This window comes from Lygodium microphyllum, chromosome 5 (genome assembly GCF_053477565.2).
Source record: "Lygodium microphyllum isolate KBCC chromosome 5, Lygodium_microphyllum_v1.1.10, whole genome shotgun sequence".
NCBI classification, from domain to species: Eukaryota; Viridiplantae; Streptophyta; class Polypodiopsida; order Schizaeales; family Lygodiaceae; genus Lygodium; species Lygodium microphyllum.
The window spans coordinates 93,675,370-93,696,074 of NC_141139.1; positions in this window are offsets into that span (position 1 = coordinate 93,675,370).

Consider the following 20,705-nt stretch of genomic DNA (forward strand, 5'->3'; position numbering starts at 1 on the left):
TAGCTAGAAGTTTTCCATAATTGGGTGGGGGCCCTTGTACCTCCCCTTCCTAGGAGGTCACCCATCCTAGTATTGTTCACACCCATGCATACTTAGCTAGAAGTTTTCCATAATTGGGCTAGCCATCTAGCCCCAAAACCTTAAGGCGATGGACGATCTCCAATCTATCCAATTACGGAAATCTTACTCCATTTGGTGTAGGACTCAAACCTAGTCTCAGTACATCGTCACTACACCGATAGTGAGCTAGTTTTCTCTAGCAAGTGTGGATTGCATTTCCAACAACAACACCCCCCCCCCCCCCCCCCCCCCCTCAAGCCATACCTTGGTTGAGGTCCTAGTTCCGCCCAAGCTCAAAACTGTGAGCTTTGATACCAATTTAGAAATTGGGTGGGGGCCCTTGTACCTCCCCTTCCTAGGAGGTCACCCATCCCAGTATTGTTCACACCAATGTGCACTTAACCAAAAGTTTTCCATGATTGGGCTAGCCATCTAGTCCCCAAAACCTTAAGGTGATGGATGACCTCCAATCTATCTAATTATGGACATCTTCCTCCGTTAGGCCTAAAATTCAAACCTAGTCTCAACACATCATCGTTGCACCGATAGTGAGGCAGTTTTCTCTACCAAGTGTGGATTGCATTTCCAACATTTAGTTCTGCTTAGGTTTTGACAGATCATGGAAATATATTTATGAGCAACACTCATCACAATGGGTAGCACAAGAATACACCAAGGAACATGCATAGCACAAGGTGGTTGCCAAATGGAAGACTCAAACTTTTGAATAGGACGGTCTAGTTTAAGCAATGGTAAAAAGTATTTTGTTTGAATAGGAAAAAAATATTGGCACAAAAGTATCTTGATCTCTGCAAGATATGTTAATATACAATACGTATTATGGAATGCAATTCAACTCTCTTATTAGACAATAGGACTTTGATTGAATTGGGAGACTTTACCCATGAGAATGCAACATATAATTGTCCATGAGAGAAGACTGGAGTCATGAAGTGCAAGCCCATCTAGCTCAAAGTCTATCCTTGGGACTTGTTGATAGTCATTGCATATGCTAAATTGGATGGAAAATTGTCTCATTCTCATAAATGAATGGAAGATCTACTAACATGGGAATAAATGTGGTTCTCGAATAAAAACTATATCACTAATATTTGTTCTGGTAATAATTTGGGCTTCTATCTTTCTACGGAACTATTTGCACCACAACCTTGAACCGTTGCATAAATTCATCATAGGATTAAGATTGTTCAATATAGAACAACGTGGTTTTTTTTTAAAGCACCCAAAAATGGGGAGGAACCTACCTCCAAGATCAATAGAGTTAAGATACTCAGTTGAGCAAAGGAAATAATTAGCATCACTCTTGGTTATGGAATATGCACTGTAGCACATGTGAGCATCCCCAAGCATTTTGCACAATGCTACAAAATTCAATGTATTAACATCCTTGTTTTGAGATGCCAAAATAGCTCTACCCAGTAAAGAAAGTTGCACATTTTTGAATAGATAAGATGTCCATGTAAATATGTGAAATGGGATTATCCATGGTGGCATTATGTAAAATCATGTGTTATGGAATGAGAACACAACAACTACCATGAAAATAGTTCCTAGCATTTTCAAGTGAAAGAAGCCAAGCAATGAAGCTTTTGGTTGTCATTTTTGATACCATGCATTGTCACCTACATATTTTTAGTCGATTTTAATATTCACATACGGCTCCAAAGAGGAGAAGGAAAGGAGTTGCACTCATTGTCTCTTCATGGCCACCCATGGGAATGATCAATAAAATCTGATGAAAATCACCACAAAAAAGAATTGCATTTTCATTGATTGGCAAGTTATATCCTATGATAGCTCTTAAAGTCATCTCTAGTGCCTCAAAAGCAAAACAATTCATCATAGGTGCTTCATCCTAAATAAGTGGCTAGTAGCAAATCCATGAGATGCCCTTGAATAGGTACATTGCAGTAAGATGTACTCTTTATCTTCAGTGGTAACTTGAATCTTGAGTAGCAACACATCCTTTTGGCAACATACTGTTTCAATTCCAAATGATATTGTCACAAATATGAATTTTCCTTCCCCATTTTTCCAAGAGATCATTGTAGAAGTACATTTTCCCTTAACCCCAAGGCCATCAGAAAAGAACACAACATTTTGGATAGTATTCACGACACAAAAAACTTCTAGAAATGCCCTCCTTTGACATGATTTGAATTGGACTCCATCGAGCATGTCATTCTCTACAATGGCTCTCTATCTATATCCATTTCCCACAAATAAAATGGCTACCAAAAGTCGATGTCAATGCTCTACCTATCTCAAGCATCCCCTCAAACTCATCAAGCCTTCATTCATGTTTCCAGAAGATGTCTTCTAAGCACATCAAGCCAACATTGAAGGCCATCTCTTAAGTGACAAGAAGATCACCATGATTATTAGCAACCAATCCATATCATATGTATTCTATTATGTACACTTAAAACCATTCCCACCACTAGCCAAGATGAACTAGGTCATAGGAAACCAACAAAGTAGCAAAAAGTGCCTGCAATTGTCCACTCATCTACACTATCACTAATTCCTCCATACATATGAAGCACTCATGATCACTCTCTAAAAAACCCTTGGCGTTTGAAAGAAGGGTATAAAATTGCATCCATAGTGTGCAATTCTTCAAAATATTTGCATCCCTCATAGTCTATAAGAAGCATACGAAGGTAATAAAGTTCCCTGCAAAAGGTGGAACAAAATAGATGCATGCACAAGTATCACCTTTTTCCATCTAGTCCACAATTTCCTTACATTCCAAATCCACTTGTGGGGAAATCCTAGTACAACAACTAATTTGCATCCAAATTTGACTAATTGCAAACAAACCACTCTATCAAGGTTGTTCATTGAATGTTATCACCACTAATTAGTTCTCTAATGTTATCATTGTCATGAAAAGTGACCACGTTTTGTCTTGGGAAGTGTATTTGCAAGCATTGCATATCAGGTTTCCCATTATGCAAATTTTAATAATAGATCCTTTAGTATGCCTCAAAAGCATCAACACTATCACCATATCTAGGGTCATTTGTTGCATTCGAGAATGTGCATGTCATAACCTAGAATCTCACAGTAGTGCGATCATGCTCTTTATAAACATACATGTAAATATATTTCATAGTAGATATGGTTGAGAAAACCTTGACATTGATATGTGCATTGTATTTCCAAGAAAGATATGTATTGTAAGGCACCACCCATTGGTTATCAAGGTACACATCTCTAACCATGACCCTTTTGGTATCATTTCTTCTAAGGAAAACAGAATAACCATGCTCATCATCCACATTAGTATGTGTGAAGCTTCAACGGTAATATCTTCAAACTTACAATTCATTATGCATGGTCTATTTTCTCTCAGACTTTCACAAGGACCATGCATATTTCAAGAAACAATAGTCTCATGCAATTCAAGAAATCAATGCAAACTAGTTTATCATAGTGCTTTGTATCTTTCAATTTATAATTGCACTCCAAAATTTGCAAAGTATGTGAGTAAGGCGAGCCACACTTCCAAAACTCCACACTATGTATCCCTCAACTTTGCTAAATAAAAATTTTCTCTAAATAGAAACCATCATATTTATGTGTTTTTGATAAAAGACCTCATGGTCAAATCCAATCTGTCATGCACCATTTGGCCAAGGAACAATTCATCCATAACCTTTGTTTCATCTCGTAATGCATGTAAACATAATGAAAACATCAAATTCACCTCTACTACAAACAACTGGCATGGCATCTTGGTACAACTGGTACATGCGATGTAGCCCGTTAGTAAAAGACAATGGGAGCACAATGTGCTTACCAACAGATCTTCTAGAATAGCATAGTGACCATCATTTGTAGCAATCATATCAGGAAGCCCAAAATAGACATTTCCATGCAAATTAGATTGATCAAGGCAATAACAAGTCAACCTGGACTGCTCTACATTGCAATACAAATCAACCATGAACTGGTAAAACAACCTTCCATGTCGCATCAAACACATGATAGTATCCAATTGAATTTGAAAACAGAATGCATAATATTGCATTTGCATGTGATATATTCTTTGATGGCACCAGTTTTGGAGGGATATCCAAGGCCATAGTAGTGTATAAGAGTTTCATGTGCTGCCCATCTTTGCCATTGGAGAAAAGAAGAACATGAAGCAATGGCATGTAGCTTCTATGCAAGTTGGATATGGAGACATGGACACCACTCCTTCTATGCCCCCTTATGTCACAATGTTGCAAGATATCATCATCACCTTGCCTAGGCATTGCAGCAGCAACTTCATTGCCAATAGGTATGTATTGTCTCGAGGTACCTCAACCTTTTGCAATTGGCTCTAGTGGTTCTTAAAGGGGAGGTAAAGAAACCTTTCCAGACCAACAATAATATTTTCCCATTGTCAAACCACAAATAGTGTTTGACTCACAACTCCATATTTTTGTATGGCAATGACAACATGCTTTATTCACTTCTAAAAGGTTGTGAGTTCTTGGATTGTATGTACATGTAGTGGTGGATGAACCTCCATCTCAAGAAGATTATGTAAAAGTGAAAGGACATTGCCATAGGAAGATCACTCCTTGGTGGTTCAAGCAAACATTGATCATCAGGTGGTATTTCAAAAATGTGAGGGATTATGGCTCCCATATGCAACAATGGGTGCATTTGACTTACAACCATTGAGAAATTTAACATTGTAGCATTAAAAGACTCATGAAACTCCTATTACTAATAATGGAAGACATTCTATGTGCTTAAATTCTTAGAGATGGCAATTATTGTGAAGAATGCACTCGATCAAACGTGTCATTTTCATTTGAATGACAATACAAAGAAAGATCTATGTGAGACCTACACATTTGTGTGCAAAGGCTTACATGGTGTCTTTGACTAACTCTTGTAGAGTTTAACCAAAGTCTATGCGATCAACATGGCATGGTCTCCCTTGAAAGTGGACACACATCTCGAGTCATATTGATGTGATGATATAAATGGAGAAAAAACATTTATGTTATCAATGACAATAACACACACACACACACTTTCAAGGGCTAAAAAATATTTTAACAAATGAAGTCTTGTGAGGTGCTTAGCAAATCAATTATACGCATGTAGGTGCATGAAATTAGACCATATTTTGTAGGGGATTTGGTGTATAAGCCCATCAGTTTTTTTTTAAAAGGCATTTGAATTGAAAAAGGAGGACATGACCTTCGACAAAAAGACATTTTCAACAAGAAGATAGCTAGAGGTCGAGTGAAGATGGAAAACACCTTTGAGATATTGAAAAATAGATGGAGGAGTTTAAGGAAAGTGAATATGTCATTACCATTTGAGATATTGAAAACTCCTTTGAGATATTGAAAAATAGTTGCAAGATTGAATCACCTAAAAGAAGTGGTGAATATGTCCAAGAATTTTACTTAAGTTCAGGAAGGAGATGTGGTAGATTCTTTTCAAGAGGTCGTGGTATAGGACATGCTGCTGATAATCAACAAAATAGGTTAAATCAGTAGTTCGATGAGATGCATGCTTTAAGAGATTGTGAAAACTTTAGAGACAAGGGGAGCTCTAGAGGAAGACATAGATAGCAGAACAAATGTTTTGATAATTCTAATAGTGTTTGTCATTATTGTGGCAAAACATGTCATATTGTAATCCATTGTTATGCTAAGAAGGATAATATTCACAATGGTAAATTGTAGCAAGGAAACTATGCATCATCTTCACACTAGAATGAAGATAAAAATGAGCATTTGTTTATTATGTAGCATATGATGAATGCTATTATAGGAAAGGGGATACATGACTATGTATGGTATATCGATTCATGTGCATCTAATCACATGACTAGTCATATTGAATGGTTTGGAGAGATGTAGGATTTACAAAATCTAGATTATGTGCAAACTATTAATGATTCATGTCACCCAATTTCACACATTGAAAAGGTTTTCTTGTCCTTTCATGATGGCCAGACAAAGAGTTTGTCAGCTGTATTACATATGCCATCAATCACCAAGAATTTATTGTCTATTGGCTAAATGGTAGAGTAAGGGTTATAGCTTTGATTTAATGCAAAATGTTATTTTATAGAAGACTTTAACGATAAGTGCAAGTTAATTGCAAAAGAAAGTAGTGTTGGCTGCATATTCTCTTTAGATGTTGGAATTCCTACTATGAATGCTAACGGAAAAGGAGTGGTTGTAGACATTGAAATATGGCATAAACATATTGGATATGCAAATGGGAAAAGGTTGAAATTAATGCAGTCTAAAGGATTGGTTACATGGTTAACTGCTTTTAGAGTTGCAAAATTTCATAAAGTGTGTGCAGCATGTCAATTTGGCAAGTAGGCAAGACAACCTTTTTCGCATGATAGAGATGTGAGCAGAAACATACTTGATGTTGTGCATACAAATGTTTGGTGGCCTACATAGAACATATCTCTTGGTGGTAGCAAATACTTTGTCACCTTTATTGATGATTGTTCAAGAAAGCTATGGATATATTTCATGAAGGAAAAGAGTGATGTATTTGAGCACTTCAAAACTTTCAAGGCTACTGTTGAAATAGAAAAAGGCTTGAAAGTTAAGTGTTTGAGATCAGATGGAGGGGGAGAGTACCTCTCTAATGAGTTTAGTGACTTTTTGAGGTCTCGTGGGATAAAGAGACAGTTTATTTGTATGTATAACCCATAACAAAATGGGTTGTAGAAAGAAAAAATAAACATATTACAGATGTTGGGTGGACATTGATAGCTCAAATGAATATGCCAAAATACTTTTGGTTCGAAGCTATTCATATTGATGTATATATTATAAATATAACTCTCACACCTATAGTTCATGAGATGACCCCCGAAGAATGCTTTATAGGCAAGAAGCCCCATATGTCACACTTGAAAGTGTTTGGCTATATTATATATATTCATGTGTTAGATGAGTTGCAAAAGGATCTTGATCCAAAGGTTGAAAGAAGTATTTTTATTGGATGCCCTTTAGAGTAGAAAGGATATCCTTATCATGCGGTCTTACCCATCAATGCATTAGGAGATGCCACAATGAAGGAAATTGTAGATACATGAGCAAGAGTCATTGTGCTCAGCCATATAAACCGATAGGCTTAGGGTAACCCACCCATGGAGACCGCTAGGTTTAATGTCATGCTAACTAACATAATAAAGGTTAGGTCATTGGGAGTACTCAAAGATTGGCCCTTAAAGATAGATGAAGTCTGTTCTTAGTGAACTTCATAGTCATGATGAAGGGAGTGGGCTACAACATCCTCCTAGGCCGACCTTGAATGCGAAGAGCACCAATGATAAAAGACTGGGGCAATGATCTAATATTCTTAGGCAACAGATGATCAGAAGCTGTGAGAGTCAAGATGGATACTTGGAAGACCACATCAGTCGACCTAGATGCCATCTCTGCCATCTTGAAAGGAGAATCAGAAGTCAGCAATTCCTATGTGCCAGTAACAATGTATATCCCTTGCCCCGAGGATGAGCGAGATTGGATGCATGTGCTAGCCACCATTGATGTGCCATTCTCAGATGATTCGGAGGATTATAAGCAAGCTACCAGGGTAGCTAGGGAGTCCCACAAAGTCACACCATCTTAGTTGTCAAAGAGTAGGATCCCACCATCAATACCACTTTGCATGATGGCTAGGAGCTCTTGCATAACGGCCAGGAGCCCTAGCAATCAACTAGCACTTGTCCCTTTCCATGTCCCATCTAACAAACTCAATACTCTAGGGGATTCTTGAATACTTGACAAGAGAGCTCACTGTAACCCAGCTACCAATCTCAAACCCCTCAAGGACCTCATGAATGAGTTGAAGTGGTAATGGACCAAAATGCATGACTTGAATCTATTGTACAATTGGGCACTAATCACCATTGGAAAGAAGGCTCAGAGTAGAAGCCCAAGACATGATGAGCAGTCAAAATATGATGATTTGGACAACAAGTACGAAGATTGTTACTCTACGAAGGAGGAAAGTGAGGAAGAGATTGATGCAATAGAGTATGATATGAACAGCCGAGTGATCAAATAGATACAAGTAGACTCCAAGACATAGAAAGCCAACATCCTTAGGGTTGAAAGAGGAGACTTCAAGATGGAATGAGATCGTACTTAATTGAACCACTTAGGTGTGTTGGACTACAAGCAAGCTGGATTAGTTCAACCAAGTACCGCACCACTCTTTAGAACTAAATCAGCCTCAAGGCTGTGACCACCTAGGGGAAACTCCTTCTTCCAATGAGGGTTGTGAGTTTAACTATGAATGGAAAGTGAGCTTCGAGAGAAATCTAGAGATACCCCAACCACCTAAGACCAAATTTCAATGTTGCAACTAAGAGGGATAACTATCTCCTACTCTACATGGAGCACATGCTCAAAAGAGTAGAGGGAAAGAAAGCCTACAGTTTCCTAGACAACTTCTTAAGCTAGAACTAGGTGCAAATACACCCTGACTATAGACATAAGACAACATTTGTGACCAAATGGGGTGTATTTGCCTACATAGTCATGCCATTTGGGCTAATGAATGCACCAATTAGCTCCTCAGCCTCTTCTTTCACTCTCCTTCTCCTCTCCTCCTTGGACCTTTGTGATTCTTCTCTCACTTTCTTCATTTCTTCCTTCTCTTTTCTCCTTCGTTCTTTTTTCACCCTTTTGGATTCTTTTTGGGCTCTTTTCAACTCTTCCCATTCTTGCTTTGTCATCTCCTCTCTCCTTTGTTGTTGGGGCTTCATGGCCTTCTTCTGGTTAGTCTGCACCTCCTGCTCTCCCTAGTTACTAATGGTTCTCTCACTTGATTGCTCTATGTTAGGCCGAGGTGACTGATGGGGTGTCTCTCCCACTTCTTTCTCAACTCCTTCTGTCTCCTTTATTTCTTCTTGGATGATTGTTGTTAAGACCTTGCTGAATTTGATTGTGGAGGCCTTGGAGGCAAGCTTCTTACGCGTTGATCTAGCCGTTGAGGCTAGGGACTCCCCTCTAATGGTGTTGTGCTTATGTCTAGGATGGCGGTTGAGGTCTTGATGGTTTTTAAGACAAACCTATTCCAATCCACTTCTTCAAGGGACCCTACACCTATTCTCTCCAATAGTGGCATGTCAAACCTATTCATCAATTCGTTGTACTTCTGTCCTGAGAAGAGGGCATGGACCATCTTTCCTTGCATCCTCACTTTTGGGTCTGGGATGTTTGACAAACTTATTCCATTCACCATGTGCACATCATGTTTGTTCACTCCTAGCATGGCATGTACATCTCTTGGAGGACGTTTTTCTTTCTTGGGGGCCAAACCTAGGGCAAACACAAGCATGAGTTCTTGTATATATATGTCAATGGTCACCATAATTTTGTTTAGAAAAGTACCATGGACTAATTTAGAAGAGCTATATTTAAAGTGAAAAAGAAGAGGCTAACAATTCTCTTTTACACCCGAAAAGCGGTGTCGTAAAAGCGCCATCATGTCTAAAAATCTCAATGACATGTAGCACAAGTTCTAAGGCAATAACGGTCTTTACTAAGGGAGTCAATTCTTTCCAAGCTTTGCAAATTAGGGAAAAGGAAATTCACACAGATTAAGAAAAATATCAACATGTAGAGGTATATGGACTGTGGGTATCATCCTTACCTTCTAGTGAAAATCTCCCCTTCCCTATCCAATTCCAAGTTGTATTTTCATTTTATCATCATTCAATGGAGTACACTCTCTTGTTGTTATTCAAGGCTAGCCACAAGGGGAATGGAGAAAGAGAAATCAAATTTGAAGGGAGCTTCAGCACTCGAGTCCCTCACCCTTAGGATATACACACTCTCTCTCTCCCCCTCTCCTTCAATATCAAGCATTAATAATGGTGTTTGTAAAACAAATCATGAAAGGGATAGTGTAAGGGTATAAGTCCAAGGTACTGAAGGGTATTGCTTGTTGTGAGGATCCCTCTCCTTCACTCTCAAGCATTAATAATGGTGTTTGTAAAACAAATCGTGAAAGGGATAGTGTAAGGGTATAAGTCCATTGTATATTGAAGGGTATTGCTTGTGAGGATCCATTTGAAAGAGCCCTCACAGAGGGAACAATGGGCCAAATAATTAACTGTGGGAGCAACCTCTACCCAAATACTTAATTAGTTATTGTCGGAGCAACCAAAGACTTAAAAAATAGTTATTGTGGGAGTAATCTCTATCAAATACTTCATTCTAGTTTGAGTTCCCTCCATTTCCATTGGTCTATGATGGTCTCATCAGGGCTTTCATGTGGAGAGGGGCTCATGCTCCTTGTTGGTTGGCATTCTTCATTTGACAAGCTTCATCAACATTGATACTCTTCCTACCACCCTTGGATTTGGCTCTCCTTTGGCCTTTAGCCACATCCAAGATGTGAGAGGGTGTGTTAGCATAGACATGCATGGTTTACCATCATCTCTTGAGTTTCAGCCTTAGTCTGAAAATATTAGTCTGAGTTTGAGCCTTATTAGTTTAAGTCTGATGATATTAGGAGCTCTTTCATTCCCATGCTAACTCTTGAGACATAAAAACATCCTTATTTGGGTCAGAGAGAGAGAGAGAGAGGAATTAATTTATGAGCCCATGGTACTATAAATCATGAGAGAGGGGTTGGGTGGTGCTGCCATAGGATGGTTGAGAAAGTCCTTGGGTACATCTTATTCTAGGTTGAGAACTCAAGTCTAACCCTCTTCCCTATTCATTCTAGTATGCAACTCTATGGTAGGCTCCATCTGACAAGATTCGATCGGATTGTACTCATGCCCTATGCAGAGGCTCTGGCGAGGCTCTATGACATTCTAAAAACAAGGTACCCCCCCTCTCTCTCTCTACTCTATGACATTTGTTTTCTTTTGTCAATGTCAATAGCATTCATCACACAGGTGCACAACTTGATCGCTTCACCTATAAATTACCACAGACATCCCAATAGAAGTGTGGAAGAAGCTTGTCTTCGTATCATAGAGATGTTGCCCACATGATTTCTTTAGGCACAAATGGATGTTATAGCTTTGCCATTTGAATGTGGGATTTAAGGTATTTTTTCTTTCATCACCGAGCGTGACTTGTTCTGATACAGTCTTACCTTTCTATTTTATATGAATCGTCTAGATTAAAGGGTATGCTAGGGGCGTCAATTTTTCATCAAAGTTTACAATCATGTTGCTCAGTCATAAGCCAGAGAATGGAAATATCGTTTAGATATTCTCCGTGCAAAACTTACTTATTCTCTATGCCTCCCTTCATTAATCACTAAAATCCTAAGTCTCCATGTAAGCATATTATATCAGGGCTGTTCTTATTTCACACATCGAGGTCAAAATGGCATCGGGTGTTTCACGTCTTATTAGAGTGCCGGATATTTCTTAACTTACTTAAAAAACAAAAAAAGGCAACTATACTAAAGCAAAGAGGTAATGGGGCCATGGTGAGTTGGTGTTGATGAGTCTTCTTCCATGAAGGACCACCTCAAAAAATTGGAGGTTATGATGGGGGCAAGCTTGCATCCCTTGAGAGGATGATATCTTTAAGAGGATATGGCCATGATTCTCTTGACTCAACTACTATCTCCTAGGTACAATGTCTTCTATACCAATCTTTTGAGATTGCAGACTCGAGGTAAAACGAATCCAATCAAATCATGAAATCCAATTAGTAATCATATCTACTGATATGTTTTGACCTGATCATCGAGCCCTCCATGTCAATCTTTGAATGCTTGTGGTAAGAGAAAGAATGTCTTGATTATGGTTCTTAAGATTGTTATGAAGCATATCAGGGTTCTGGTTAGGAAAGTAAGGTTGCATGCAGTTATGATCTCCATCTATCTCTCATAGTCTTTCTCCCTCCCTCTCTATCTTTTTGTTCTTTCTCTACCCTCTGAAGTTGCATAAGCATCTTCGAATTTGTTCTTGTAAAAAATTGAAAGTAAATTTGTATAGCTGTAGAGTTGCAAGGATACTTTACAATTCTTAAATTCTCTTACATCTCTTTCACTATTTTCTATCATAAAGTTCCTCATACCTTTATAGCTTGACACATTTACACCGTGTTTTTTATCTACCCCTTTCTACTTTACTTCTATGGTGTCCAGCTATTCTCTTACATCTCTTCAACTATTTTCAATCATAAGGATTATTACATTTAAACAATGATTATATACTCTTCAAGGTTACATGAGAGACATGTACATCATGAGACATGAATCCCTTCTACTAAAATAGGTTTGAAGCTGTGAAGCCGTCAAGCCGCAAGGATGGTGTCAAGGTATACTCTTGCTAGCTTCGTTTCACGGTGTCCTTTAGTTAGCATGGTTGTTAGTGTATAATATTCTTGTTAGGGTGGTGTTCGAGTATACTCTTGCTAGCATGGTGGCAAGGTGTACTCTTGTTAGGGTGGTGTTAGTGTTGAGATATCGACCTCCACTCGTGATATGCCAGGGTGACCGTTGTGCATTTATGTCACCGACTTGTCAGTTGCAGATGCGGTTGGTACACCGTCCATGAGTAATAGCTACATGACAGCTATCCTTATCTACTCTAGTTCGTGGCTCAGTTAGTATGCCACCTTAGTTAGTTGAGTTGAGTTTTGAAAACCATATATAGGGTTCTTCTATTTCTTTGTACTTGAGTTTTTTTGGCTTACACAAACTAAGAAGAGGAAAACTGTTTTCAGCCTCCACCTCTGTGTGTATTCCCCCATTGTGCAAGCAAGAAAGCTACAAGTGAGACTCCTTCCTTCTCTCCCACAATCTTGACATGGTATCAGAGCCTTGTTCGTGGTAAGGAGCTCAAGAAAGCAAGCCAAGCTCGCGGTGTTCTGGTAAGAGGAGCAGTGTTGCTTTCATTTTCTGTTTTGGGAGCAGATCTCTGCAGGTAGCACAGCCGGAAATTGCAAGAGTGCATTGTCTCAGGTTGAGATTCCCTTCGCGGTGAAGCAAGAGGGCAGTATATGCTGCGGGTGAGGGCTTTAGCCCATAGCGACCCTGTTTTTTTGATTTGAGGCCATTTCGGGGCCTGTTTTGGAGGCGGAAGTTTTCTGTATGCACTCAGGAAAAGGCCCAGTTTTATGCTGTGCGACCATTGTTCTACAGGTCGGTGAAAAGTTACTGTAGAAATTGCATCGTATGCTTGTGTGCAGAGACATTGGGAGTTACAGAATCATCCTTGTTGCCTGTTGATGCAAAATCGTCACTAGGAAGTGACTGCGTGGTCAAATACCACTTTCGTCAATTTTGCAGATTAGCCCTTGTGAGGCTGAAGCTGTGCTCTTTGCAGTGACAGAACTTTTTGCAGTGTTCTGTAATGGCGTCTGATTCTCTTTCACAGATTGTCACTGAAAAGCTTGACAAGAACAACTTCCAAGCATGGAAGTTTAGAATGACAAATTTCCTTATGGGAAAAGGATATTGGGAATTTGTTGCAGGAAATGAAGAAGAACCAGTTCTTCCTGATGTTCCCAATCAACAGCAAATGCAGGCATTCAAAGCATGGCATGAGAGAGCCAGAAAATTTATGTACTGGCTGTCTATCAGTATTTCAAACTCTATGATTGTGCATATTCAGGATGCAAGTACGCCAAAGGAGGCATGGGATACTTTGTCAAAAATGTATAGCACAAATACGCAAGCCAGGAAAATGCAGCTCAAGCAAGAGTTGCATAATGTGCAAAGAGAAAATATGAGCATCAATGACTACTACATGAAGGTGAAGAAGATCGCAGATACACTTGCTTCCATTGGGTCGCCAGTGGAAGATGATGATTTAGTTTCTGTGACCCTGAATGGTCTAGGAAAGGATTATGCACAGTTCCGAACATCCATTTTCGTCCGTGAAAGATTTCCTGATTTTGAGGAGTTGATTGCTCTTCTAATTTCTGAGGAGCAGAGAAATGGTGGTGCATCTTCTTCAGGAGGAACTTCAAAAGAAACTGTCTTCTACTCAAATGCTGGAAGAGGTAGAGGCAGAGGTAGAGGAGGCCGATGTGGAGGCTATGGTAGAAATTAGAATATGCAGCAGACTCAAGAAAACCAGTCCTATGGAGGAGGACGTGGTAACTCTAAAGGCAGGGGGAGCCAAAGAGGTCGTGGTGGATGGCAAAGAGGCCAAAATGCAAACAGCAATGTTGAATGCTACTACTGTGGTAAAATGGGTCATATGGCTAAAGACTGCTATAAAAAGCAGAATGACATCATGAATGGGAAATTGCAACAAGGGAATTATGCATCTTCTAGTAGACAGGGTGATGACAGAAATGAGCATTTGTTTATGGTGCAGCACATGAACAATTCTATGACAAGTCATGCAGAAGAAAGCAACGATGTGTGGTATGTTGACTCAGGTGCATCAAACCACATGACAGGTCATGCAGAATGGATGGAGGATGCAAGGAAAATGGAAAAACCAGGATTTGTGGAGACTGGTGATGATACTGCACATCCTATTGTGCAGATTGGAAATATTCCTTTGTCTATACAGGATGGGAAAAAGAAATACCTGTCCGATGTATTTCATGTCCCAAATATCACCAAGAATCTGGTTTCCGTTGGTCAAATGGTTGAGCAGGGCTTGCAGGTCAGATTTAATCCTCATGGATGCTTTGTTGAGGATATGAAAAATAAAGGTCGCTTGATAGCAAAAGGAAAGAAGAAGGGCGGAATGTTTACGTTGGATGCAGACATGACTGAATTGAGTGCAGCAATGTTTGCACATGGGACCGGTGTAGTTGCAGATATTGATATCTGGCATAAACGCATTGGTCATGTTAATGTACAGCGACTTAAATCAATGCAGGCCCAAAATATTGTTGCAGGATTGCCTAGATTCAAGGTTGCAGAAATGCGTAAGGTATGTGAAGCCTGTTAGTTTGGAAAACAGGCAAGGAAACCATTTTCTAGACATGTTCAAGAGAGTAAGAAGCCATTGGAATTAATCCACTCTGATGTGTGGACTACTAAAGCTGCATCTCTTGGAGGCTGTCATTATTTTGTCACTTTTATTGATGACTATAGCAGAAAAGTTTGGGTGTATTTTATGAAAAAGAAAAGTGAAGTTTTTGGGCATTTCAAAACTCTTAAAGCTATGGTTGAAAAAGAAACAGGCCTGCAAATAAAATGCCTAAGGTCAGATGGAGGGGGAGAGTACCTCTCAAATGAGTTTGCAAGGTTCTTGCAGGAGCATGGCATAAAGCAGCAATATTCATGCAATCATACCCCACAACAAAATGGAATTGCAGAAAGGAAAATTAGGCATATTGGAGAGGTATCTCGTGCCATGCTCAATGAAAAAGACCTGCCATATTTTTATTGGGCTGAGGCAGTTGCTACAGCAGTCTACATAATGAACAAGACTCCCACTGCAGCAATACATGGGATGATTCCAGAGGAGAGGTATACTGGTAGGAAACCAGATATTTCTCATTTAAAAAATTTTGGTTGCATTGCCTATGTACATGTGCCAGATGAGTTGAGATCCAAGTTGGATCCAAAAGCTGAGAAGTGCATCTTTATTGGTTACTCTCTGCAGCAAAAAGGGTATAGATGCTATAACCCTTCTACTCGTAAGTTTACAGTGAGCAGAGATGTTATTTTTTATGAGATGAGTAACTGGTATAAACCAGTAAATGTGATTGATGATGTAGATGCACAAAATGGTAATGCTGCACAGAATTCACAGTAGCAGTCACAAAATATTAGTGGACCTAGAGCGTCCTCTAGCAGTGGTTCACATTCTTCGCCATGGACAGGCAGATTGAGATCAGGAGAATCTTCTCAAAGCAATGCAGATAGTGGTATGCAGGTCACACGAAAAGGAAAAGAGAAGGTTGATCAGCCCATGTTTGATGTGAATGCAGGTCACTCTTATGTGGATGGTGAATCCAGTGGCTCAGAACAGAGCATTGATGATGAGTTGGGTATCCCCTCTATTGTTACACCTGGAGTAAGGAAGACTAGGGATGTTTTGAGAGCACCTGGAAGTGAGCCTACTTTGCGTAGGTCTACCAGAGTTAAGTATCCTGTGGATAGGCTGAAATATGATGGATTTACAGCCATTCACTATGCATATATGGTCAAAGTGATACAGGAACCAGAACCCACTTCTTTTGAGCAAGCCATGGGAAAAGAAAAATGGAAGAAAGCCATGGATGAAGAAATGGATGCCTTGGAAGCAAATGCTACATGGGAATTGGTACCTTTGCCTAAAGGTAAGAATGCAATTGGCTGTAAGTGGGTTTATAAGGTGAAGCACAATGCAGATGGTTCTGTGAACAGATACAAGGCAAGATTAGCAGTCAAGGGGTATGCACAAACATATGGCATTGACTATGAAGAAACATTCAGTCTGGTTGCAAGGATGGCAACCGTAAGAGCAGTCATTGCTATGGCTGCATCAAAGGGATGGTCTTTATATTAGATGGATGTAAAGAATGCCTTCTTGCATGGTGATTTGCAAGAAGAGGTCTACATGGAGCAGCCACCAGGTTATGTGCATGATGTTCATCCTGAGTTTGTTTGCAGGTTGAAGAAAGCCTTGTATGGCTTGAAGCAAGCACCTAGAGCATGGTCTGACAAGATAGGACAGTATCTTGTCACTATTGGCTTTCAGATTTCCAAGGTAGATTTCTCACTTTATGTGAGAAAAACAGAGAAAGGTATTATGCTACTTGTCATTTATGTTGATGATTTGATCATGATAGGTGACAGTGATGAAGATATCCTTCATGTGAAAATGCTATTGAAGAAGAAGTTTGAGATGAAGGATTTGGGAGAGCTATGTTATTTCTTGGGCATTGAGGTGATTAGATCACCAAGTGGGATACAGCTCTTGTAGAGGCAGTATGGATTGGACATGCTGTCCAAATATGGGATGACAGGCTGTAAGCCTATTTCAGTTCCTTTGGACCAGAATGTGAAGCTGAGTGCAGATGCAGGTGAGCTTCTAGAAGACCCTACTATGTACAGACGCATAGTAGGAAGCTTGATTTATATGACTATTACCAGGCCAGATTTGAGCTATGATGTTGGATTGGTAAGTCAGTTTATGCAGTCTCCAAGGAAACCGCATTTGGATGTGGCTAGACGCATACTCAGGTATGTGAAGTCCACATTGCAGTATGGACTATTTTATGAGATTGGGGTTCAGATACAGTTGCATGGATACACTGATGCTGATTGGGCTGGTAGCATTTCTGATAAACGATTTACTAGTGGATATGTGTTCTCTTTTGGGAGTGCTGCAGTCACTTGGAGCAGCAAGAAACAGCCTACAGTTGCCTTGTCCAGCACAGAGGCTGAGTACAGGGGTGCAGCAATGGCTGCATGTGAGGTAGCTTGGTTGCATAAGCTACTTTATGATATGCATCAGTCTACAAATGGGCCAGTTGTCATTTATTGTGACAACATGAGTAGTATACACTTGGCAAATAACCCAGTCTATCATGCTTGAACAAAGCACATTGAGGTGCATTATCACTATGTGCGGGAGAGGGTTTTACTAGGTCTTATTGATCTAGTTTATGTCAGCACAGAGGATCAGGTAGCTGACATATTCACGAAGGCATTGGGCACAGAGAAGCTGCGCAAGTTCAGAGACCTGCTTGGTGTGCAGGAATTGGGATTGAGCTCGAGGGGGAGTGTTGAGATATCGAGCTCCACTCGTGATATGCCAGGGTGACCGTTGTGCATTTATGTCACCGACTTGTCAGTTGCAGATGCGGTTGGTACACCGCCCATGAATAATAGCTACATGACAGCTATCCTTATCTACTCTAGTTCGTGGCTCAGTTAGTATGCCATCTTAGTTAGTTGAGTTTGGTTTTGAGACCCATATATAGGGTTCTTCTATTTCTTTGTACTCGAGTTTTTTTGGCTTACACAAACTAAGAAGAGGAAAACTGTTTTCAACCTCCACCTCTGTGTGTATTCCCCCATTGTGCAAGCAAGAAAGCTACAAGTGAGACTCCTTCCTTCTCTCCCACAATCTTGACAGTTAGAGTATACTCTTGCTAACTTGGTGTCAGGGTGGTGCTTAAGGTGTACTCATTAGTTGCGCATGTGTATGCTTTAAGAGTAAAGGTGTAAATAGGAATCTGCACTCTTGTGACGTATGCCGATGTATTCTTTTAGGTGTAAAACTGAAAGTAAATGCATAAAGTTGTAGAGTTTAGAGGATACCTTACAATTTCTTAAATGCTATTCCACCTTTTTAACTATTTTCAATCATAAGGAACCTCACACCTATAGAGTGATTATATGCCTTTGCTAGGTTGAATGATACCATGACACCATCCTTGCACCTTTTCAACTTGAAGCATATACATGTCCTTCTATGAGGTCTTATATAAGGCATGTAAGGGATGGTATAGAGGTATTGCCCTTTTAAGAATTATAAAGTGGCAAGGATAGTGTTAGGGTATACTATTGCTAGTTTTGCAAGTGTATGATTTTAGGAATAGGTGCTGTAAAGGAGCAAGGATGGTGTCAGGGTATACTCTTGCTAGGTGTGCTTGTAGGAGCTGTAAAGCTGTAAGTGTGGAAGGCTAATGTTTGCATGTACTCTTGCTAGTGTATGCTTTTAGAAATACAATATCTAAATCTATAAGGGTGCAAGGATATTGTAAAGCTGTAAAGGTGGAATAATGGTTTCAGGATGTATAAGAAATCTCATATAGCTTTATGCTTATCTTTACACCTCAACAAATTTACACCAAGTTATTTCACTATCCCTTTTCTACTTTACTTATATGTTTTCAAGGTATACTCTCACTAAATACAAGGTGTATTCTTGCTTAGGTGTGCAAGTGTATGCTTTTAGGAATAGGTTGTGTAAAGGGGCAAGATGTTGTCAAGGTATACTCTTGCTAACGAGAGTATAACACCACCCTGACAAGGTTACATTTGTAAGGGTGATTTCAAAGTATAATCTTGTTAGGGTGTACTTTACATCTTGACACATTTACACCATTTTTTTGCACTATTTATTTTTTACTTTACTATTATTTTATTAAGCCCTACTCTTTCTAGGTGTGTGCGATGTATTCTTAATAGGTGTGTAGGTGTATGCTTTTAGGAATAGGTTTGAAGCTATAAAGTTGTAAAGCTATAAGGATTACTCTTGCTAGCTAGGTGTCAAGGTGTACTCTTGCTAGCTTAGTAATTGAATGTAGTCTTGTTAGGGTGCACTCTTCAACTATTTTCAATCATAAGGATTGTCACACTTATAGAGTGATTATATACCAGTGAGGATGCCTTACAATTCTTAAATTTCCTCATAGCGTCCCTTCAGTTAATTTCTATCATAAGGACACTCGGACCTTCTAATAAATCCTTACAACTTTACTTCTTGACACATTTACACCATTTTTTTGCACTATTCCTTTTTTACTTTACTATTATTTTGTCACATTGTACTCTTGCTAGGTGTACGGGCTGTATTCTTAATAAGTGTGTAGGTGTATGCTTTTAGGAATGGGTTTAAAGATGTAAATCTATAAAGTCACAAGGGTGGTGTACTCTTGCTAGCTTGGTGTTAGGGTGTACTCTAGCTAGGGTGGTGTAAAAGTGAAAGTAAATCTGTACAATTCTTTATAGTAGGCAAGCAGTGACACTAACACCAACATGAAACCAACTATTTTTTGTTTGAAGAGTCTTAGTTTAGTTTTGTGTTGAGGTTTATGTTAGCCCAAGTGTTTATGATTATGCAATTTCTACATTTGATAACTTTTGGAAGGCATACGATTAGCTACCCAACAAGGAAGGCAACCAAAAAACATGCCAAACAAGAACAAATTATGAGAGAAAGAATGAATGGCTGACCTTACATTGGAAGCCTTGGGGGATGGATTCTGCAATAAACGCCCTCAATTTTATCTCAATGGAGGGATCAGAGGCCTTGATGACAATGTTTCTGTAGGAGGAAGCTCACATTGCTATTGTTAATAGATCAACTCTCAAATCTTCCAAGTGCCCGCCTTCTTAACAACTTTCCATGCACAACAACTTTGTGCACTGCTATTACCTCGCCTCTCCAATTCAATCCCAAAAATTAAAAAGTGAGCCAATCTCTCTCCCCTTTCCCCCCAAGACAACCTTCGGTTCTTGTATAGGCAATTAGGTTCACTATGTGTCATGTGAATAGAATGTGGCTAGTTGTATGGTGTAGGGTATTATGGTTTCAAAATTCATGTACAAAAGTTTCTTGTAAGGTATAGACGAAGCCATGTACACATGCATCATTGTCAAGATCTCAGCTGCTCTATAAAAGGCCACCTTCAAAGCACCCCTCAATATAGTGGCCAACAAATGCAGGAAAAGCTAGCCATTGACAATGGTCATGATGAATTTCTTTACCCTTGTCAATGGCTCCTATATCAGCATGCTTTGAAGATGATAAAAAAAGGGCATGCATTAATAATGTGATCCTCCCATAACATCTTGTCAAAACATTTTAGTGCTTCCTTACCTTGCCCATGCTGTACATATCTTGCAAATCAATGAACTCTAAGAGACAACATCCCTAACAGGAAGCTCATACGTGGCTCATACCAATGCTCCTATTGCTTTTGCAAATGCACCACACTTGGCATACATATTCACCCACT